Here is a 24387-nt window from a genome sequence, read left to right on the forward strand (position 1 = left end):
CTGCTTCTTATTTTCAGTGTCACCTGAAAGTAAGAACAGGCATTCACATGGCAATTTTGTAGCAGGCATTGCAAGGTATTTGTGCCAGATATGCTAAACATTCGTATGTCCCTTCATGCTTCAGCCACTATTCCAGAGGACATGCGTCCATGCTGATGACGCTTGTTTAAAAAAATAGTGCACTAATTAAATTTGTGACTCCACTCCTTGGGGGAGAATTGAATGTCTCCTGCTCTGTTTTACCTGCATTCTGCCATATATTTCATGTTATAGCAGTCTCAGGTGATGACCCAGCACATGTTCATTTTAAGAATACCTTCACTGCAGATTTGACAAAATGCGAAGAAGGTACCAATGTGAGATTGCTACAGCACTCGACCCAAGGTTTAAGTATCTGAAATGCCTTCCAAAATCTGAGACAAGGTGTGGAGCATGCTTTCAGAAGTCTTAAAAGAGCAACACTCAGATGTGGAAACTACAGAACCCGAACCACCAAAAAAGAAAATCAACCTTCTGCTGGCTGACTTATGATGATGAAAATGAACATCCATCGGTCTGCTCTGCTTTGGATTGTTATTGAGCAGAACCCATCATCAGCATGGATGTATGTCGTCTGGAATGGTGGTTGAAGCATGAAGGGAAATATGAATCTTTAGTGCATCTGGCATGCAAATACTTTGACACCGGTTAAATTGCCACGTGAACACCTGTAAACAAGAGGCAGGCAGCATTATCTCCTGCAAATGTAAACAAACTTATTTGAGCGATTGGCTGAACAAGAAGTAGGACTGAGTGGATTTATAGGCTCTAAAGTTTTGATTTGTTTTGTTTTTGAATGCATGTATTTTTTGTAAGTCTGCATTTGTAAGTTCAACTTTCATGATAGAGATTGCACTACAGTACTTGTATTAGGTGAATTGAAAAATACTTTCTTTTGTTTTTTACAGTGCAAGTATTTGTAATGAAAAATAAATATCAAGTGATCACTGTACACTTTGTATACCATGTTTTAATTGAAATCAATGTATTTGAAAATGTAGAAAACATCAAAAAATATTTAAATAAATGGTATTCTGTTATTGTCTAACAGCATAGTTAATCGCAATTAATGTTTTTAATCCTATGAGAGCCCTAATGTTTTTAGATACTTTGTACCAGTTTTTATATAATTGAAGTAAAAGCAAATATAAAATTAGATGCTTTAAAGGAAGGGCAAGTTTATAATATGAGTAAGCACCTTCATGTTCAGTTTAAATTTTTTTACAAAAATATCTTGGGTTTTACAAAAAGCATTATTCATTTAACCCTTATTCACACTACTTTTTGTATCATTCAAATATACAAAAATAACGTGTTTTATTAGAAAAATATAATACATTGCATGAGCTATATGTATTACAATGTTAGTCTGTGTACATGCAAAGCTGCCTTTTGAAGTAAAAGATGCACGTAATAAACAGGCACGCAAGCTCTGAAGTGCATGTGCATCTGAATGTACTGATGAATCTCACACCCATCATGTACACATTTCAAGCTGTTAGCGCAGAACAGTTTAAAGATCTGACATTCTAAAATTGGAAGAAAGCAAAAATCTGTATCAGAATACATTTCAGAACACAAGGATTTTAAAGTTTTTTTTAAAAAACAAAAACAAGAGAAGAGATGAAGTTGAGTATATGCACTGCAAATGGTGTGGCCCAATTATTAAATAGAACTATTAGCCTATAAATATTTTCAAGTCCAAAACAGTAAACAGTTTATCAAATGAAAAGTTTTATTTGGGGTTTAGAGATGTATTGTTATCTTAAACTCAGAAGTGGCATTGCATTTTGAGTTTTATTTCTGCAACAAACCACATTGATTTCTATTAAAGTATTAATCTACGGATTCCTTTTTCCCCTGTCCTTCCGTCCACCAAAATAAACTCCGATATTTACCCAAAATAATTAAGTTTTTTCCACTGATTTTCACCTGTTTTTGGTGTTGTAGTAATAAACACCAATAAATTCCCAGGAAAAGTTAAATAAAATAAAAACTGACCAAAAAGGGGCCCTACATATGAAGTAACACCGTGGTGGGCTATACCATAGGAGGTGATCTTGCATCTCCCTGCCCTATTGGTATGTTAAGCCTAGTATTTTTGGTGGTTCAAATAATTACAACTACTATGGTCTTAAAAATATGTTGCTAGATAATAAACCTAAAAAGGTGTACACCCGTCCCACTCCCACCCCCACCCCCACCCCCAAAAAGCAAAAACTAATAATGGAAATAAAACACAAATATGTAGAAACAAAAAGAGGGGCCTGGCTTGACATGCATAATAAACAGCGGGGGAGGCCTCATTCTTGGAAGATAGGGCTAGGGAGGTAACTGAATCATCAGGCTGAGAACAGAAGTTTGTGCTAAATAGAGAAGTAAAATTTCTGTTCTCAGTCTGATGATTCATGTATGCAATGTATCGTAAATGCAATAAGATGTGTAATGCACATAAAGGGAGAGGGTTTCTGTCTAACTTTGCAGCTGTAATGTACCATGCATTCACCCTCCTGCATTTGTATTTAATCTATAAAATGTAGCATTGCTGTATGACAAATAAAAATACCTAAGTAGCAAAGTCTGAAGTCAAACTAAGTTCTTGAGAAGCCAAGTGAAAAGAAGTCATGGGTGGAATCCCAATACTCTTCTGTCATTCACATCCAGATACCAATTGGCAGTTGGTCCTCTATCTGTGGATCTCCAAAATCCTGTCCCTCATCTTATTTATAGTCTGTAAGAATCTATTGAGCTAAATAAAATCTAGCTCTCTACAGCTTTTACATAAAATGTAAACAGCACCACTTCCAAGCCCTCTGCATTTTTATGCAAAATTAGCACATGGATGAGAAGCAGGTGATTGAAGCTGTACTGTGGAAAGATGGAGTTGATCTTGATGTGAAGGAGGAGCTTTGAAGAACTAACTTTCTGCATAACCTGTCCCCTTTTTTGAGAGCAGTGCCCTCAGATTCAGTTTTCAGCCTTGGATTCCTTTTCAACTCATCATTGCTGTTGAATGTCCAAGTAGCCACTGCTGAAAATTTCTTATTCTGCAGCTGACAAGAAGACTCTGCCCTATACATGATTGTCCACGCATTCATGATCTCTAGTCTTGATTACCTTTTTCTTTTTAAATCATACCTAAAGTGAAGCTGCACATTCCCAAAAAGGCTCCAGGTTTTACAGACTACAGCATCCAAGCCTCCTGAGAAATACAAGTCGTTAGGAGGATTTTGCACTGGTGCTCTGATCTCTACTGGCTCCTAATTAGAGTCCTGTTCTAGGTCTTTGTCTCAGTACTCAAAGCCTGCCAGGGGTTTGTCCAAGATGCTGGAGATTGCCTCTCCCTTTGTGACCATGATTATCAATTATAACAATGCTCCATTGGAATGGTAACATTGTTCTTTAGTGAGGGAAATGGAAGTTCCACAGATTTTAAAAACCAGTAGGAGAACACTTCAACCTCTCTGGTCACTCAGTAACAGACTTAAGTGGCAATTTTGCAACAGAAAAGCTTCAGAACCAGACTCCAACAAGAAACTGCTGAACTTGAATTAATATGCAAACTAGATACCATTAATTGGGGCTTGAATAGAGACTGGGAGTGGCTGGGTCATTACACAAATTGAATCTATTTCCCCACGTTTTTGTCAACTGTCTGAAATGGGCCATCTTGATCATCACTACAAAAGTTTTATTTCTCCTGCTGATAATAGCTCATCTTAATTAATTAGCCTCTTAAAGTTGGTATGGCAACTTCCACCTTTTCATGTTCTCTGTACGTGTGTATATATATATATATCTTATTATATGTTCCATTCTATGCATCTGATGAAGTGGGCTGTAGCCCACGAAAGCTTATGCTCAAATAAATTTTAGTCTCTAAGGTGCCACAAGTACTCCTGTTCTTTTTGCGGATATAGACTTACTCAGCTGCTACTCTGAAACAGATTTTTGAGTTTCTGTTAATGGGCATCTTCCCATCGCCGATGATTAAATTACCTAAGGGCCCAGTTCTGCCTTCCCATCTCACATTGAGTTAGTGCCTTACTTTGCAAGGAAGGAATCAGGAAGTTTCAGGCTCCTAAGAGATTCCCCTTTAAATAAACCTTTAAAAGATTATTTTAAGTTTTTTTTAGCTTATCAAAAAAATCCAATTTTGTTCCCACTGTAAGTGTATAAAAGATAAGAAAATTAGAACTTTTTTTAACCAGTCCCATGCTAAGTCCTCAATGGCCAGATCTGTAAGCCTTGCTGAAAGGAGTCTGTTCAGCTCCATTAATATCCTGTCCCCCAGTTTGTTTATACACCTTTGTGGGTGTTTCAGTGTTGTTAATGCCTTCCTACCTTAGATGGGAAGATGAGCTGATAGCCACTTAAAGCCAGATTTACAAAGGTATTGAGGTGCTTCAAGATGCAAGTAGGTGGGATTTACAATAGCATCTAAAGATCACACTTTTTGCTTTTAGAAAACAGAGTTACACCGAATAGAACTTACTGTTAAAATCTGGAGCTGGGTGGGAGATTATTTTGCCATCACATGAGAACTTTTTTGAGATTTTGACAATATTTCATCCTGAAACATAAGTTCAAATCTTGAAAATTTTCATGAAGGATAATCCAAAAAACCCTTTTGATTGGATCAATCAAAACATTTTGTTTCGAATTTTGAAATGTTTGTTTCACTTAGATTTTGACCTTTTTATGTTTATAAACTTTTTAAATATTAAATTAACTACATGTTTTTAAAATTTTGAACCAAAAGAATGAAATTTTTCATTTTGAAATTGTTGAAATGGAACATTTCAATATTTTTTTTCAAAAAAAAAGTGAATTGGAAAATTCATCGAAATTTACCCTTTATTGTGAAAAAAGTTTTTTGGTTTTGACACATTTTCCAACACAAGATTTTTGGTGAAAAATTCTGTCCCAGCTCTGTCCAAATCCTCTCCTGAGAGAGGATATCCTTGTACCTAGACCAGGCTGGATCTCCCTTCTTCTCTTTTTCTGTTTTGAACACTTTGCTGTTCTGTTTATATTTTTTTTCCCTATATTGAGTATATTAAGATTCAAGCAATCTCACATAATGGACTAATGAGAGCTAGGTTATTGTTTTTTTCATCTGTAAACTTTTTTGGTGAAAAATACAGACTTGGATTGACTGAAACATTTCATGAATTTTAGGGAATTGTTGTGGTTAAATCAGAAAAAATTCTAAATGTTTTGTTTTTGAAACAATTTTGATTTTCTGATACAAAAATTTTAGCTTTAAAATTGTCTTTTGAAAAACTAAATGTTAAGCTTGAAATCATAATGAATAATTGAGTTTGATACTTTTACTGTTTGTTTTGTTGGATTTTTTAAAAAAAATCGTCCTTTTGGGTAGACCTGAAACCTTTTTTTACGTTTTTTCAGAACTTCCACAGACCCAAATGCACGGCTCTAAAACTAATACATTTGCTTACAAAGTGTCATTATTGTCTTCCGTAGTTATGACTTGGACTCTGTTAATTGGAAAGACAAGTGAATCTCCTTAGTGATGTAATTCTTTTTCCTGTGCTGGTATACACAGTTGTTTCTAACTTCAAAATCAAAATGTTGACAAATCTGTAGATACGTCAGGCAGGAGGATTTTGATTTCTGCTGTCCTGCATCAATTTTGACAGGCTAGATCTTCAATAGTATGACTCGTAGCATGACCAGCTTTCCTTTGCCCTATCAGTCCTGTAAATGGCAGGCTGCAATACAAATGAAGCAAGAAAATCAGGCTTCAGGAATAGCACAGACATTTATTTTCTTATATGAGATGCAAAACCAAGAGTGTCAACATGGTATTGGAGAGCTATGTGAAAGCTAATTTTAAAAAAATAGATCTGAATGTAAATGAAGTTCAGGTTTAGTTTGAAGTTTAGGTGAAGGTTCAGGCTCTAGTTCCTTTATTCTCTGAACCAATTCATCCGTATACAATACTACACATACTGTATGTGTAAGATAATCTCATTTTTGAAGCTATTAAAAACTGTCCTTTTGATTCTTGAAAATCCTTTTCTGTATTTTGCATTGCTGAATGGATCCCAGTCTGTCTGACTGCTTCAGCTGGGTAATCATTTTTCTTGTTTATTCCTAATCCTTTTAATATTTCCTTCCTGCCACTTTATAACTGTACAGTATGCCTATTGTTTGGAGTCTGTTTCAATGACAGCTGTAAGAGACTGTCGAGTGAAAGAAAAGTAGCTGTATTTTAGTCTGGATTTCAAAAAAGTGATTAAAAAACCAAATGAAAATCTAAAACTGCATAGCATGCATTTTAAAAGCCATGATTACAAAGAATATTCTGTCATAATTTTGTTGGTACTCTTAAAATCTGTGTAACAAGGCAAAATGATGTAATAAAAGAGCACACTAAATGAACCATACTCTGGTTTGAACCAGAGCCATTTTTTTCTCTGACATGTATGGGCTCTAATTTAGGCATCTTTAAAATTGTTTTCATTCACAGTATTGTTCTTGGGGTATGAAGGGAAAAATACATACATCACTTAAACATGTTTTTAAAAGAGCAGCTGTAGAATAGTTTAAGTATCTCCACGGAAACATTAGGACGTGGGTCTTCTATAGTTCACTTTAACCTTTTACTTCCATGAAAACCGTCTGTCCTTGTTTCTATGGAAACTGAGGAAAGGCGTCTCTGGCCGCATCTGAGGTTCTGACAGGATGACAAGACATTCTTCAGTAAAGTTTCCAGAGTAGTAGAGATCTTTTCATTTGTAGGTAAAAGGCAGTATCATATAAAGCCCCAGATCCCAACTCTTTCCTCCGTTTACACATACACTGCTTTATATCCCGAGGTTGCTGCACTGTATTAACCAAGCTTCAGCTGTTCTGCTTTTCTCATTAACTAAACTTGGCATATACTTTCTCTGCGTGTCAATGCAAAGCATGCAAAACATAATGAAGGAAAAGAACTTGATGTGGAGGCGAAAGCTACATTTTTAATGTGTCCTTTAAATAAAAATTAACTTGCATAAACCACTCTGATTTCCATGCAGATATAGTACTAGTCAAGACACTCTTATTACTGCTTTTGTGCTTTAATAAGGAATAAAAATTATATTGATCTAAGATTTAGTGCCATGTCTACATTACCACTTATATCAGCAAAACCTATGTTGCTCAGGGGTGTGGAAAAAACTCTCTCCTTGGAAACATAAGTTTTGCTGGCATAAGTGGTAGTGTACGCAGCTCTTTGTCGGTGGGAGAACTTCTCTTGCCAACATAGTTACCGCTGCTCATTGGGGGTGGTTTAATTATGTTGATTGGAGAGCTCTCTCCCATTGTCATAGAGTGGCTACCTGAGAGATCTTACTGCAGCACAGCTGCATTGGTACAGCTCTGCTGCTGTAATGTCTCTAGTGTAGACATAGCCAAGGACTTCCTATGTTTAGTCGTGAACCAAAGCTGAAGAAGCACTGCTAAACCAAGGGACCAGTGACAATATAATGTGCAGTGTCACATGAGCCATCGGGGAAGCTAAAGAAAACAAAAACCCCAGAAAATCCCATAAATACCATAAATAAATTATTTTTTTAAAAAAACATTGCAACTTCCTTTGCGTGGAAAGTGTCTTAAACTAAAATAGTTCTGGCCTCCAGCTTATTTTCTTATTCTAAAAACCTCTAGCCTCTTGATAACATTAGTGTAACACTTGTTTTTAAAAAAGCAGTTGTTATTTTCTTGATTTCCACCACCTCCCCCGTCCCCTGCTCTCCTCCATTTTCATACACTTGAATATAAATGTGCAGTGGTTTTCATTAAAAAGCCAGTTTGCTAAGCCATTATGCTATCGGAGATAACATAACTTTATTTTATACTTTTAAAATGAAATTATTTTAATAAATGTGTGCTCTTTGTTGGCAAATGATTTTTTTAAATGATCACCTCTGTATGTGGCTTCTTGATGATGTGTTTTAATTCAAGGCCCTCAGTTATCCTTGATATTTACGTAACTTATTAGTGCACATGCTGTCCCTGTATAGTGGCACGTTTCTTTGGGGGCTAATTGCAGAGTATCAACTAGTAAGTAGTAATCTACATATACCTGGTTTATCTTAAATTTTAAATCTATGGAACTGATAGCCAATCAAACACACTAGCAACCATTATTTGTCTTTCTGTAATAGTGAACACTGAAGTCAGCACTTTGAGGCGACAACTGTGTAGTCATCATTGTTTATGCACATTGTTCCTGTTCACCACCTAGAGAACTCTAGGACTACATGAGTAAAGTTACTCAAGTGTGTTTGCAAGGATTTCATGTCTATGTAGAATTTTTTTTCAAAATGAGGCTGAAATTGTTCTGCTTAAATAAGGCCCTACTTAACTTGCAATACTGCAGAGATTGCAGATTGCGCAATATTAGGCTTCTCCTGCAATTTTGACAGTGGGAGTCCTGGGCCTCCACTCTCAGCCGCAGGCGGTTGACCGTGGAAAAAATCACGGAAAAGTAGTAATGGATGTTATTACTGCAAATAAAAAAATTTATTACTCTTCTGCAGTTTTCCATGGCTTGTCCGCAACTCAGCTGCAGTTTTTTTAACAATCATCCCACAATTCAAGTAGGGCCTTATTCATACATATTAATCCCCTATATTTTCAAATTAGTTCTGGCTGCATGTATGCACATGACGGGAACCACCGTTAAACATTTCTTCTCTCCCAAAGATATCCCAGTCATACTGAGAAGATTTATTGGGGCATGGATAATCTAGTAAACTCAAGTGGCTTCCAAATTGTTTCACGTTCTTCTAATATAATCTTGATCTAGTTTCTATTCTTGTTTCTGCCAAAGACTTTCTATGTGACCTGGGGCAAGTCACTTATCCCAATAGACATTCAGAAGTGTTGAGCACTTGCAGAGCCCATTAACTTCCAAGAGAGTTTGTAGGCATTCAGCAGCTTTGAAAAATCAGGCCCAGTATGTGCTCTGGGCAAGATCTACAAAAGGAACTTAAACTCAGCATTGCAATGCCTAGCATTTAGGCACCCTCCTGCATAGTGGAATCTATAGCCCCAGGTTAGGTGCCCAGGCTGCTTAAGAGTTGCACACTTAAGAATGGGATTCACAAAAGCCAACAAGATGAGTGGGGAGCTGCTTAAGCTAGCCAGTAGGAAATGCGAACGAGGTGTATGGCCTCGGTTTTGCTCCTCAAGGATTGTTAGGCCTCTAACTCTGGGATGCGGGGAGGCACCTTTGTCCACTTGGAATTCACAGCGGTGGGCCTCTCTTGGTGTTAGGTGCCTAAACCAGGTCAGCCCTTTTTCGTGTAAAACCATGATAGAAGTGTTGGGTGCGGCATCTTTTTGGATTTAATCCCTCTGTGCTTCAATTTCTTCTCACGTAAAAGGGAAATAATGCTTATATCACAGCGTCAATTATGAGACTTTAAGGATAAATTCAAATTTGTCTTTTTTGTTGTTTTTGAGGGAGCTTCCTGCAAGCTCAGGTCTTCTCCACTCTCTAGCTGCATATAGATATCTCAAAATACTCTTCTCATAGACCCCTGCAAGAACTCATTCCAGGTATCTGATCCTACCTTGAAAGCTCACATTTATCTGCTTACATAATTGTGTATTATTATTCCTTTCTGTACCATTAGGTGCAGAAGTCAAATGGGACCAATCATCTTTATCCTTGGCTCATTTTTTCAGGTCTTTTATATTCAGATGTAGTAATTCTGCTTCAGCCATTATTGTGCTACGGAGTATGCCTCCAGGCTGGATTCTCTGCCTCTTGCAATGGAGTTGTCAAAAAAAACCAACCTTGTTTAGGTGGCCTATTATCGAGCATTCTTAAAAGATGCCCCAAATATGTCTGTCTCCTCTTCTGTACCACTATTATTATTGTAGGTAGTTGTGATCATTCTAAGACCTGTTTATTGCTTATTCTATCAGTCCATTTTACTTTGAAAAGTCTATGTAGGCATCTGCATTGAAAGCTGTTCTATTTGCATTGTGTGGACTTGCTGTCTTTTCAGGACTCTGCTTCTGATAGAAGGACTCTTAGATTGTTTCTAAAATCTTAAGTTTGATGTTTTTGCTAATGTTGAACTTAGAATAGTATAAGTTTTTTTAAATTCAGCGCTTGCTTTATCTATTCTCGACTTTACATCAAATATGCCATCCCCAGTATTGTGAATGATGCTTGGTAGAAATTGCAAATTGCATCTTTCTTTCTGCTTATTTTCAATAGGTTATTTTATAAAACATTTGTCTCCAAGTTCACCATCTGTCCATCCAATGCCCGTTTCCATACTTAACAGTCTGTTGCATAAAAGTCAGTAGCAACTCCAGACAAGATGGAGGGATCAAGCGACAACCTTGCATAATGCCAGGTATTAACATTAAATTGGTCCATTAGCTCCCGGTTTCTCTAATTGCACACTTTGCATGCTGATGCAAATTTTAATAATTGGAACAATTTTGTTGGAGACTCCATGAATTTGTATTTTCAGACACAGTAATTCTTTATCTATGCTGTCAGTTAAATACCTTCTGGAAATTCATACAATTCAGAACCACTGGTAGCCACCATTTATTGCTTTGCTCTATATTATGCAGGATGATGATCTGATCTACACAAAATGAGTTTGGGTGAAAACCAACTTGTTCTCAAATCTGTTTAGGATGATTATACAGAAGACTTCCCCTTGGAATTAAAAGCAGCATAATCCTGTGCCAGTTGTTACAATCACTCAAACCTTTTTTTGCAGAATTGGATTATAATCCCTCTTTCATTCTTCAGGGGTATATTAAATTCCTGCTTCTGTACTAAATTTAAGAGCCATAGCAAGATTTTCAGATTGCCCTCTCTACTTGCTTTGAATAGTTCTGCTGCGACTTTGTGTGTGTGTGTGTGTGTGTTAGTTAATCTTACTGTGGATTAATTTAAAGTAGCCATTGAAATTTCCTCATAGCAAACATCAACGCAGTTGTGTACCTTAACAAAAAATACAAAGTAAAAATTCTATGAAAAAACTAACTTACAACATAGAACTATTTCTGCAACATTATTCCAGAATCCTCAAATTTACCTACCTCAGAATGGGGGTTGTGAAGGTAAATTAACATTTGTAAAGCTCTTTGGGATCCTTATCACTACAGAAATGTGAAGTATTACTTATTAACTTAAACTTGGAAATCCTGTCTTGAAACTGATTTTTTTAAATTGCTTCTCTATTAGTATTAGAAAATTTAAAAAAGATGGTAGGATGAAATGTGCAGCAGCTAACCTATACTCGTGCACATACAATAAATAGCTGAGCATTCGTTTATCACTCTTGCATATTTTTAAAAGTGTGAGATTTGTGTATAGTATGGAACACCAGTTTCTTCAAACCTTTTTTGCTGGTCTTCCCAACATGAAGCTCCTGACATGTACTGCTGCGCCACCTGAGAATCATACTGTGCATTCCCTTTCCATCGTCTTCCTTTTTTAACTTTAGAAGAACATGTAATGGCTGCCTCTTAATCCTAAAACGTTGGCAGTGAATGATGGCATTGTTAAGAAAGTGGCATCACGTGCAATTATAATGTTTACTAGTCTCTAGTACTGGTTCTGACTTTAAAAAAAGAAAAAAGAAGGGGGGGGGGCAGCTTGTATGCCTCTCAAGTCTGCCATGATGGAGAAAGCATTTTGAGTACTGTGGAATTTTATGTGAAAAGAATATTGTAGTGGTCTTACACTAAATACCACTTTCATTTTTTTCATTGTCTAGAATATGCTACAATTACAGCTCCTATTCTTACTTGAGGAATAACAGTAAAAGTCTGATGTGATTACTGAAACATTGCTATCTATCGCAAGAACAGAGTGGAGGTATTCGAGTAAAAATCTCCCTGGGTTTATTGGATGTAGTTGCTACATGGTTTATATGAGAGAGAGGTCACTGAAACTGACCTGGTACCTGCCAGGTAACTGGCTTATTTAATGAGACAAGGTGGGTGAGGTAGTATCTTTTATTGGACCAACTTCTATTAGTGAAAGAAACAAGCTTTGGAGCTACACAGAGCTCTCTAATATCTGGGGACCAACACAGCTATAACAGCACTACATTCTTTAATGATTTTCACCAGACAATGTCTCATTATTGTCTGTGGAATAATTTTATGCATTTTTATTTCAGAAGAAACTATTAATTATAGTATGTAGTCATGAAGAGCAATAGTTACAAATTAAATAAAGAAATGTTGTTGTTAGGGCTATTGCTTTCACAGGTGATTTGCTTCTAACTTTTAGACAATGCTCTGTCTGTAAATGTCATCCTTCTGAACTTTCGGGGGGAGAGGGAGAGCAGGAAATATCACCTGCAAGCCAACTGATAGTTTCTCATCTGTGTGGTCATTGTAACCACTGATTTTTCTTTAAGTACAGGTTCTTCTTCGAGTAGTGTCCCTATGGGTGCTCCACTGTAGGTGACTCCCGAGCAGTACCCACCACTGGAGGCTGGTACTTCGGAGTGGAGTCTGTTACTAGAGAGAGTACCATGTAGTCGATAATGGCATCAGATGCTGAATTTCCAGTGATCGCATGATGCCAGGTGTCTGGTTTTTGACTGGAACCCCTGTCGAAAAGGGACCCTGGCAGCTCCGGTCAGCACTGCTGACTGGGCCGTTAAAAGTCCAGTTGGTGCGGGGCTGGCAGGCTCCCTGCCTGGCTCTGTGCAGCTCCCCAGAAGCGGCGACATGTCTCTTGGACCCTAGATGGCGGGATAGCCATGGGACCTCTGTGCACTGTCCCTGCCCCACTCTGAGCACTGGCTCCCAGTGCCCTCACCCCAACCTCTTGCCCCACCCCTGAGCCCCCTCCTGCACTCCAACCCCTTGCCTCAGCCCTGAGCCCCTTCCTGCACCTAAACTCCCTCGTGGAGCCCACACTCCCTGCTGTGCCTCAACCCCCTGCCCCAGCTTGGAACTCCCTCCTGTGCGCTGAACCTCTCAGCCCCAGTCTGGAGCACCCTCTTCTCCCCCCCGCCCAAAATCCCTCATCTCCAGCCCAGAGCCTGTACTTCCTCCCACACCCCAACCCTCTGTCTCATCCCAGAGCCCCCTCTTGCACTCCAAACTCCTCATCCCCAGCCCTACCCCAGAGCCTGAACCCCCTGCCCCAGCCCAGTGAAAATTAATGAGTGAGTGTGGGGAAGAGCAAGTGACAGAGGAACGGGAGATGGAGTGAGCAGGGGTGTGGCCTTGCAGAAGGGGCAAGGGATGGGGCAAGGGTGTTTGGTTTTGTGCAGTTAGAAAATTGGCAACCCTAGTGGCCCATCTCTGGTCTGGCAGATGGAGAAAACCACCTTAGAACACAGTATACATTGTGAGCATGGCTGCTACTACTACATATTTGGGTACATAACAAGGGGAGTGTATTTGTTTTGTGCTTCATAGCAAAAACATAACACTAAGCCATTTCACAGTTTAGTAACCGTTATTGCTCAGCAATGAAGTCTGCCATAGCTAATTATATTTTCCTTCCCTTCAAGTCTTTGGAGGTGCCAAGCTGATTACCACACCTTTAATTATTCTACCCTAGGAGGTGTTCACAATTTACTACTTTCATAAATCACTCTGGTCTGGTTATTTATAAAAGTGATAAGCAAGAGACCCATTTTGTCTTGGTGGCTTATTTACAGAAAAAATATTCTTCCTTGTTGCTCCTTTTGGAGTGAACAGTGGAAAGGTCAAGAGTTAGGTTTTGTATACTAACTCTTACGAAATATTATTTTTATACAGAACGTGAGATTCCTGTAAATCAGAAAAGGTAAATACCAGTGCAAATGTCAAATCAGCTGGGGTAAAATAAGGCTCTTCACCATTTTTTTTTAAAATGGTTCTTAAAGGTGGGTTTAAGTCCATATTTAGGTGCTTAATTAAATGGCCTGAGCACCAAACAGTTCTCATTTATGTGCAGTAGGGTTCTTGTTATTTATACTAAGTGCTAGCCCATGCTGCCATATGGGTTTAATCTGTAAAGTGTAAAAAAGCAGAGTATTGCTGAAAACTTAAAAATTGGATGGTAAAAGATTGCCAATCCTGGTGGCAATTGAACATAGTGATATCCTAAAGAAAGAGCTTTCAACTGTTCTCCTATCTGTTTCCATTGTTTCACACTGAATCCACAGGCATTCTAAGTGTCAGTGTGAGAAATAGAAAGATAATTCTACAATCTTATTATGTGTTATAGTAGCATCAGGATATTGTATTAACATATAACAGAGATAGTTTATGTATTTTAGTTAACACTTCAGTGGGAGTTGTTGAGGGTGCGGTCACTTCATTGTCTTTATTTTCAGAAATGGTGGGTATGGATTCAAGAGTACAACTTCAGGTGTCCATTTTTAATTATGGTGGCTCATCACCTAGGCCTCCTAGATCAATATAGGAAAACTGCATCAAAGTCAATGACCACGACCTGATAATCTGAACAAAACAATAGTAGTGTTATTACCATCAATTCTAGTGTGATCTAGAGTTAGGGCACGTGACCAGCTGCTGATTTACTGCTCTGTTACTGAGTTGCTGTATGACCTTGGGCAGTCTAATTGACTTTCCTATCACTCAGTTCTCTCATCTGTAGAGTAGGTATAATAATTAACCACTTTTGTCCATCACTTGAGATCCCTGGATGCAAAATATTATTAATGTAGTAGTAGTTCTCCCTCCAGTCCATGAAGTCCAACCATAGAAGTGAATCCTGCACAGTAAACCATTCTTACTTTTGAGTTGAATACCTTTTGGTGACAATTAACTTACTGTTCAAGATAGGGATGTAAAATATTACAGTTAAATGGTTAGCTGATAAGTATTAGTTTTACCGTTAATATATTGCGTTTAATGTTTAAAACAGATTGCCCCGCCCCCACATCTGATCATGTTATGTGTGTTAACAAATCCTGCTTCTTAACCTATCTGCATCCTGCTCCCAACTCAGCGGCAGCGCCCAGGGCAGGATGAGCTGAGCTGCCCTGCACGGTGATGGCTCAGGAGCCTGGAACAGCAGGGACTGGGGGTGGTTGGAAGGCATTGTGCTCTCGGGCTATCAATGCCGTCTCCCAGGGCTGGGCGCATCGCTCCCCACCAGGAGCCAGCACAGGGACCCTGGCCAGGCATATCCCCCTCCCCCATAGACACGGGACCCCTGCCTGGGGAGAAGCTGCCACCACCCCCCACTGCCTCGGCCACCTGCTGCCCGAGCCCCCTGGGAGACTGTGCCAAGCCTCTGGACACTGTCCAGACTCCTACTGTGCGGGCGGCTGCTCAGGGCCCAGACTGCTGCTGGCTGATGGGCGCGGCGGGCTGAGGGGGCAGGTGGCATTGGTCACTAAATCCAACTACTGCCATTGCTTCTATTAGGGTGGTGTCATAAACAGATAGTTAAGGGTTAATGTCTCTTTTACCTGTAAAGGGTTAAGAAGCTCAGTAAACCTGGCTGACACCTGACCAGAGGACCAATAAGGGGACAAGATACTTTCAAATCTTGGTGGAGGGAAGTCTTTTGTTTGTGCTCTTTGTTTGGGGGTTGTTGGCTCTTGGGACTAAGAGGGACCAGACATCAATCCAGGCTCTCCAGATCTTTCTGAATCAGTCTCTCATGTTTCAAACTTGTAAGTAATAGCCAGGCAAGGCGTGTTAGTCTTATTTTTGTTTTCTCAACTTGTAAATGTTCCTTGTTGCTGAGAGGATTTTACCTCTGTTTGCTGTAACTTTGAACCTAAGGCTAGAGGGGGTTCCTGTGGGCTATATGAATCTAATTACCCTGTAAAGTATTTTCCATCCTGATTTTACATAGATAATTTTTACCTTTCTTTCTTTAATTAAAAGCTTTCTTTTTAAGAACCTGATTGATTTTTTCCTTGTGTTAAGATCCAAGGGGATTGGATCTGGACTCACCAGGAATTGGTGGGGGAAGGGAGAGGGGATAGTTAAATTCTCCTTGTGTTAAGATCCAAGGGGTTGGATCGGTGTTCACCAGGAACTTGGTGAAAAAGCCTCTCAAGGCTCCCCAGGGAGGGGAAGGTTTTGGGGGGACAAAGTGATCCAGACACTGAAACTTCTGGATGGTGGCAGTGTTACCAGATCTAAGCTAGTAATTAAGCTTAGAAGTGTCCATGCAGGTCCCCACATCTGTACCCTAAAGTTCAGAGTGGGGGAGGAACCTTGACAGGTGGTCTCATTGCCTCCTGGCCTAGGGGGCAACCAGAGAGCTGGGCAGCAAGGGGCATGTGACCGGAACTAGCCCCCCCATCGCCATGATAGTGCACAGGAGGGGGTGGTGATGGGGTACCAACTAGGTATATAAAATATTAAATGGTTAACCAGTATAATTTTAATAGTTTAAATGCATACTTTTAAAAATATTTACATCCCTAGTTCAAGACATAACTCTAAAAATTGGTGCGATGATGACTGTTTATGATAAACCATTTTCATCTTGTGTCAGACAGACTTTTAACAGGCTCCAATGCTTGGAGCGCATGTATATGCAATAATTTTTAACCATACTTACATACTTCTTTCCACTTATAAGGCTGTGATAGGGGGAAAAGAACAAACAAAGGTTAAAAAGCATAGTGTAATACGTTTTGCAAAATAGATGGACCAGCATCAGTATAAAACATCGATTAATGTCTTAGTGCACGGGAAGTAGATGCTGTCAGTGGTGAGTGATAGTGCATTTGGGCTTTATTATGTGTTTGTGTGTTATATAAAGGCCATACTTAAAAATGTTTTCAGAATATAAACACCCCATGATTCTAGTGGTACAAGCATTTCATCATAATTGCTTTTCTGTGAATTTGACTCATTTCAGAAGTGATTCATCTCAACTAATTCTCTGCATAGTTGATCCATAGCATAATTAACTCTTTGAATAATTTTCATACAGTAGAAGATTATTAACCATGACCAGGAACTAACTTACCTGTGCTTCTCACTATATACATTCCCCTAAATCTTCCTCTCCACCACTTCTTCTAACTGTATTTTATGCTCACTTACTCCCTTTTCTCCAACCTTTGTATCTCTCATTCACCACTTCCTCTGTCTCCTCTTCCTTGCTTTTGGTGACATCTGCCCTAGCCCTTCTTCTACCCTGTTGTACACTTGCTCACATATCTCATGGGCCTCTGTATACTTCCCTTCTCGTGCTTCCTCTGGAATGCCCACTCTAGCTCTTAAAATGTTTGTTTTCTGCTATTGATGGTCTCCTGCTCCTTCTATAGCAACGGTGGGCAACCTGTGGCTCATCAGGGTAATATGATGGTGGGCTGCAAGACATTTGCTGATGTCGGCCCCCCACAGCTCCCAGTGGCTGCGGTTCGCCGTTCCCAGTTAATGGGAGCTGCGGGAAGCAGTGGCCAGCACATCCCTGCAGCACGCTGCTTCCCTCAGCTCCCATTGGCCAGGAACAGCAAACTGCAGATGGTCAACATCAGCCAAATGTCTGGTGGTCCGCAATCAGATTAGCCCCTGGGCTGTATGCGGGCCGCAGGCAGCTGTGGGCTATGGGTTGCCCACCGCTGGTTTAGAAGTTTAGCTAGGTTTGTTTTTTAAAAAGATAAATGCCTGAAAACATAAAATGAAATGCCAAAAAAATGGTTCAGGGTCAAAAAATGCCTTTTTCAGTACAAAATAGTTTCTTTGATTTTTCATTTTGCTGAGGAGGGAAAAAAATGAAAATTTCAGTCATAGTTTGAAATGAACCAATTTTCCCCCCCAAATTTTTCAATTCATCCACCAAACTGAAAGATCAATTATTTGCTCATCTCTAGTTTTCTTTTGACCCAGGGCTCCTGGAGGAGCCTTTCTATTCCCTATAGCGCTCCCGCTCAGTTGAGCTACTTGTTGGTTTTTGTGAGGGCCGAGTGATCTTCGAGCTTTCTCTGGCTCCTGTGCGAGTGTTTCTTTTGGAAGGTTTCCTCCTCCCCTTTTCCCATTACCTGTGTGGGGAACACAGATTTACTTCTTGACTCTTGAACAATCTCCCGCTGTCAAGTCCCACATCTTGACCTGTGTTTGACATGTTTTGGATCTCTTGCAGTTAACTTAAATTTAGCATGGTTGGAACTGTCATCAGGATGTTATGAGGCTCTTGCTAACACCTGTGCACGGCATCTTCAGTCATTGACATTCTGTAAGATAAAAACTGTTATGTTCAATGTCATATTTAAATCAATAATGTGATACAAGTTGCAGTCAGTATGATGAAAGGAACTAGGGTAAGTGTGACTGAAGAATGGTGAGGGGGCGGGTGACAGAAGCAGCCATTCTTATGTGGTTGTCAGTGGATGACTGAGCTGAACCACTTAGTGGCAAAATGAAAGTATATGCTTGAGTTAATGTACAACTAGTGTTTAGATTACAGTTGGACAGTATTTCCACAAGATAAAGGATCTCCATCAGATACCAAAACTAGCATATTGACTAATGTTCAGTATGACCATGTGTTTAGTATAATGAGTTATGCAAGATTAGACATGCAGGTTCAGTTTGAAAGAATTTATCATTACTAAATAATAGTTGGAGGTAACATATTTGAATGTGCAGCAACAGCAGTTTTGTCAGCAGACATTATGTATGTATTTCCCCCCCCCCCAATAAGACTATAAAATGAGACACTATTACATTTTAAAGGGTCAGTTAGAAAATATATTCGTAAATTAATTTTTTCTGTAAGCAAGAAAAAATGTAGTTCTCTTCTGGCAAAGTACATTATTGCCTCTGCTTTGCTTCATTTTGACAATTTAAAAGTAAACCAAAGCTTTGTATTTGTTATCTATTTTGCAGGTACTGATACTAGACCTGAATAAAATTTTTCAAGGTAACTAAATAACTTTGGAACCTAAGTCATGTTGCCTTTCGGTGAGACTTAAAATCCTAAGTCACGTAGGCAATTTTGAAAATTGAATCCTTGTACACGGTCAGCGTGACTCGGTGGATCACAGCAGAGAATACCAAATTCAGGACAAATTGTTGAGAAATAGGGCAGCCACACCCCAAAACTGGTAGTTAATCTCACATAAGATATACCTGACCAGCGACAAAAGTAAACTTCTGTTTCACTACACTGGCTAACAAGAAGTCAGAAAAGCAGTTTCCATAGGCATTCCAGTCCCTGTATCACCCCCAAAAACACTACACTTAAAGATGAGTAGTTCTTTAAGACCAGTGTCATCAAATAAAATGTTCTTCTGATCCCAAAGGATCACACACCCAGGCCAATATATAACTTCGATCTTACCCATTAATCATGCTGTTGCCAATCATTTAGTATCTAAAATCTAAAGATTTATTTATAAAAAAAGAAAGAAAGGTGAGACTTAAAATTGGTTTAAGGAATCAAATACATACAATAAATGGAAAGTTCTTGGATCAGGCTTGTAGCAGTGATGGAATAAACTGCTGGCTTAAGTCAAGTCTCTGGTTGCTTCCAAATCATTGGAAGGCTCCTCAGTCCCTTGGTTAGAATGCTCCCATTAGTATAAATCCATAGTCCAGAGGCTGGAGCAGGAAAGAGGCAAAACTGAGATGTTTCCAGCACCTTTTATAGCTTTGCCCTGTGAGGGAAATCTATGGTTTCAAACAAAGCCCTCAGCACAGCTAGTGGAAAATTACAGGTAGCAAGATGGTGTTTGGAGTCACATGGGCAAGTCACATGCCCATGCATGACTTCACTTAATTATAGCAGGAAAGTCCATTATGTGAGAGAGGCATCTCACATGGTCCATTGTGAGGTAAGTGTTCCTTGATGAGCCACTTAATTTGAATAGGTTTCAGAGTAGCAGCCATGTTAGTCTGTATCCGCAAAAAGAACAGGAGTACTTGTGGCACCTTAAAGACTAACAAATTTATTGTAGCATGAGCTTTCGTGAGCTTTTCATGTTCTCTGTATGTATAAATATCTCCTGTCTGTGCGTTCCATTCTATGCATCCGAAGAAGTGAGCTGTAGCTCACGAAAGCTCATGCTACAATAAATTTGTTAGTCTTTAAGGTGCCACAAGTACTCCTGTTCTTAATTTGAATAGTCCCTCCATGATGTGCAGGCTAAATGTGTTGTGGGCGTTACCCCTGGAGCAAACATTTGAAATCCAGGTATAGAGCCAATACTCATAGCTTCAAATACAAAAATGATACGCTCATACAAATAGCATAATCATCTTCAGCTAATCATAACCTTTCCATAGACATCTTACATGGCACATTTTGTACAAGATTTGTTGCAATTATATAACTGGTAGCAACAATGCTTTTCATGGTTATAGTTTAATCAGATAATATCACATACACAGCTAACATTGTTTTGGTTTTCAACACTTCATGGGAACACTTCAATCCAAACAATTTCACTAAAATTAAAATATGAAAACAAGATTGCAAATCTTTTAAAATGTATCTAATTCTACCCATTCAAACCATATACTATGTCTCTCAATCAATTTTTAGGCAAACAGACAAACATATAAGAAACGGTGGAAAGGAAACAAGCAAGTAGTACTAGTTAAACTTTATATCTGGTTATCAATCAGGTTTCCTCTAGTCTTCAGTCATCTCTTTTTCATCTTCTCTGGTATCTGGTAAAACCCAATTGGGTCTTCAGGTTCACAGATATCTTTCCTTTATCAGCAATGATGCCGTGCAAGTAGAAATAATTGTAAAGTTGTTTTTAGTTTATAAAATGTTCCAAGCCTATTGAACTAACTCTAGTTTTTTCAGGGAACTACTAGTGTTCTCTGAATCCACAAATGGAAGAGAATTTTCTAAAGCTTCCGGGGCAGCCTCTAGCTCTGGTGTTTTTGTTAAAAGGAAAAGATTAAAGATATAAAAACATGATGACACAGAGAGCAGAACGGAAATGACTTTTGTGGAGCCTTGGGAAAGAATATATACACTGAACTACAGGGGTGCTGGGACAGTTTGGATAGTGGAGGTGCTGAGAGCCTTGAACCAAACTGTAAACCCTGTATATGATGGAAACCACTTCAAGCTAGGGGGTTCAGCTGCCCACCCCCCAGCATCCCTAGTTCCAGCACCTATGTCAAACTATTTATTTACATGTTTTAGGCTGTATTACAAACTTGTTTATCTTTCACTATTCACTGACAAAACACTAACACAGAGTTAAGGTTACCTGATGGTATCTCAAACTTCTGAAAACCAGGAAATGAAGAGTTAAAGTACATACCTAACCAGTCTTACCTCCTGAAGATGGTGGTAATCTCTGGGGATTATCTGCACGCATACCAGCTGCATTCACTGGCCTGGTCTACACTGGGGGGTGGGGTCGATCTAAGATGCGTCGACTTCAGCTACGCTATTCTCATAGCTGAAGTTGCGTATCTTAGATCAACTTACCCCCTGTCCTCAGGGTGCGGGATTGATGGCCGCAGCTCCCCTGTCGACTCCGCTTCCGCCTCTTGCCCTGGTGGAGTTCTGGAGTCGGCGGGGAGTGCGTTCAGAGATTGATTTATCATGTCTAGACGAGACACGATGAATCAATCCCTGATCGATTGGTACCCGCTGATCCAGCAGGTAGTGTGGACATACCCACTGTATTGTATGTAGCTGTATTGAATGATGGAGGGATTAGTTGGAGCAATTTTGCAGAGCTGTGATTTGTGATATGAGGTAATCTGAGAGGGGTGTGTGTGTGTGAGAGAGAGAGGGGTGTATGTTTATCTTGAGAGTTCCAGTATGATTAATTTCTGTGCTGGTTTGTGGGAGTTGCATCAGTAGCAGGGCACAGAAGACATCTTGCCATGGGGATTATCAGCAGTAAGGTGGGAGCTGACTATAGTGGGTGTAATGAAGGGAAAGGGAAAGTATAGATGGTATCAGGTGCATAAAGATGGAAAGGTTGCAAATGTGGTCTTCTTTCTGTGGATTAGGTTAAGTGTCTGAGTTTAGGGTAGGTACAGGTAGCTCCTGTAAGGTACAGTGCACAAGCAGTGTGTGAGGAAATTCATTCTGAGCATATTGTAGCATCATTCAAAGATAACGGTTGAGTGGCTGTATACCTTAACTCTGTATTTCCTTGTTTTCAGAAGTTTGAGTTTTGCAGAATTTAACATTCTGAAAGGGCATGAGATATCAATGGACAACATTAACTCGGCATGAATAAGTTTTTTTTAATCACAAAGAAATTGTGTCGGTAGAAGTAAGTGCTTATTTAGGCAGTTGTATTTATCATGAAGGCTTGCAGTTGAGATGCTACTGTGGGCAGATAATTATTATAATACTGAGTTATTACGTAGCACTTTTCAACAGTAGATCTCAAAGCATTTTACTAAGGAGGAAAACCTCATTCCCATTATACTGATAGGGAAAATGAGGCACAGAGAGGTGAAGTGACTTCGCAAGTGTCACCTAGAAGATCAGTAGCAGAGCTGGGAATAGAGCCCAGATTTTCCAAGACCTAGTCTGCTGTTCTTTCCACTTTAAGTCATTAGGTTGTTCTCCCACCTGATATACTTTGTTACAGTAGAATGGGGATAATGGTCATGCTTTGAAATATTTGAAGTTGCTCACAGAGCTGCTAAGGGAAATCTCAGCATAATCTAGGCCCCCAAATCTTGACAGTTTTATTTCATGGTGGTTATAGTAACTTTAAGCATCTGAAAGAAGACCCAGCCTGCAAATCACCCACCTTCTCCAACATGTACCCTCCTCCTCAGTGACCAGTCCATTAACCATTTAGCACTTTAGGGGTCAGATTTGCACAAAAACAGTTGAGTCTGTAAACTTTAAGAAAAACTGTTTTTCCCCGGGGGTTGTATCTTGGGAACCCACCTGGTCAGTCCCCCTCAGAGTTACAGGGCCATTTCCTGGCTTATGTGGGGTGCAGGGAGAGAGGCTCAGATACCCCACAGTGACAGCCTCTCCCTGGATCCTGTCACATGCACAGAATGCAGGGAGAGGGGTTCAGATCCCCCATAAGGCAAGGATCCCCGAGATTCTAGATGGTGGGGGGAGGGAGAAGGGCTCAGACATTTTGAGGGGCAGGGTCCCACAGATCCAGCTCGTGTGAGGGGGACTGAGAGAATGGCCCAGACCCTTTAGTAGGGCAAGTCTCCCCCTGGATCCAATGTGGGGGCAGGGAAAGAGGGTTCAGACATTCCCTAAGGACAGGGCCTCCCGGATGCCATATGGGGGAGCAGGAAGAGAGGCTGAAATCTCAAAAGTCAGGAAATACTATCTCAGGTAACCATAACTTTCTTTCAGTGTACTGTTAAATATATAATTGCCTAGTTTCTATTAAAAACCCCCACTGAAATACCAGTATCTGGAATGATACTGAGTCATCAGCAAAGTTGGATCCACAGTACAGACTTCTATCGCCCGAGTTAATGGAGTAACTGATCTAAGTCGCAGGCTGTTAGTCTCTTTGTAGACCAGCCATTTAGAGGCGGGTGAGATGCAGGCTTTCAGTGGGTTTCATTATTTTCTAAACAGCAGAGAAATGTTGAGACTCTGGAATCTTTGCTTCCCAGGTTTTGGGAAAGGCGTGTACACTACTGGTTAAAGACCCATCTTTATCCACCCAGCTTGCCCCTATGAACCCTCACAGCCTATCTCTGTCTTACTCCTCTACCTTCCTAACCTTTTTCAGCCATGCACCTTCCCCTCCCAAGCTTGTCTTTGCCTCCTTTCTGGCCCATTTCCACCAGCTTGTATCTGCCTCACTTGCTTTGTTGCCCCACTTGCTTTGTTACCCCATCCAACCCCACATATTTCCCTATCTCACCTTCCCAGCTTGTCTGTGCCCTCTGCCCCTCACCCCTCTGCATTCCAGTGAGACTGCATCCTCTTCCTGGACACTAGCAGGGGCACTATTGAGCATGCAGGAGGGTCTCCATGGCCCTAGCTGTGTTAGGAAGAGCAGATGCAGGAAGAGTCACTCTCGTATACTGCAGCCCTGGGCAGAAGCAGGTCTAATGCAGAAAGAATCTTCAGAGTACATAGCTGCCAAACTCTGCAAGTCTCTTCTGAACATGTATGAATTGTTCTTTTTTGGAGGCTTATAACTTGGCTAACTATGGGTGGATTTTCATCGGGATAGCAAAAGACACATCCCTGATACCAGAATGACCCCTCTTCCCCCAGCTAAATTTCAGGTTTCTGCTCCAAAGCATGGAGGCTTCAGAACTTCTTAATGAAACTGTATGAATTTTTTAACATAGGGAAAAGTAAGCTATTTTGCCCATCTTGGAAATAGCTGAACTGTTTTTGCTGAAACTTAAAAATTAACCTGAAACAGACACCAGCATGGGAAATTTCAGTTCAAGCAGCTGAAGTTTACAAAG

General features: G+C 39.9%; 1 protein-coding gene across 2 annotated transcripts in view; it reads left to right on the top strand.

The window, feature by feature from the left end:
• CRIM1 (cysteine rich transmembrane BMP regulator 1) overlaps positions 1-24387 on the top strand; it is a 320862-nt gene that overhangs the window by 103636 nt on the left and 192839 nt on the right. The window lies entirely within an intron of this gene.

This window comes from Mauremys mutica, chromosome 3, assembly GCF_020497125.1.
Source record: "Mauremys mutica isolate MM-2020 ecotype Southern chromosome 3, ASM2049712v1, whole genome shotgun sequence".
Classification (NCBI taxonomy): domain Eukaryota; kingdom Metazoa; phylum Chordata; order Testudines; family Geoemydidae; genus Mauremys; species Mauremys mutica.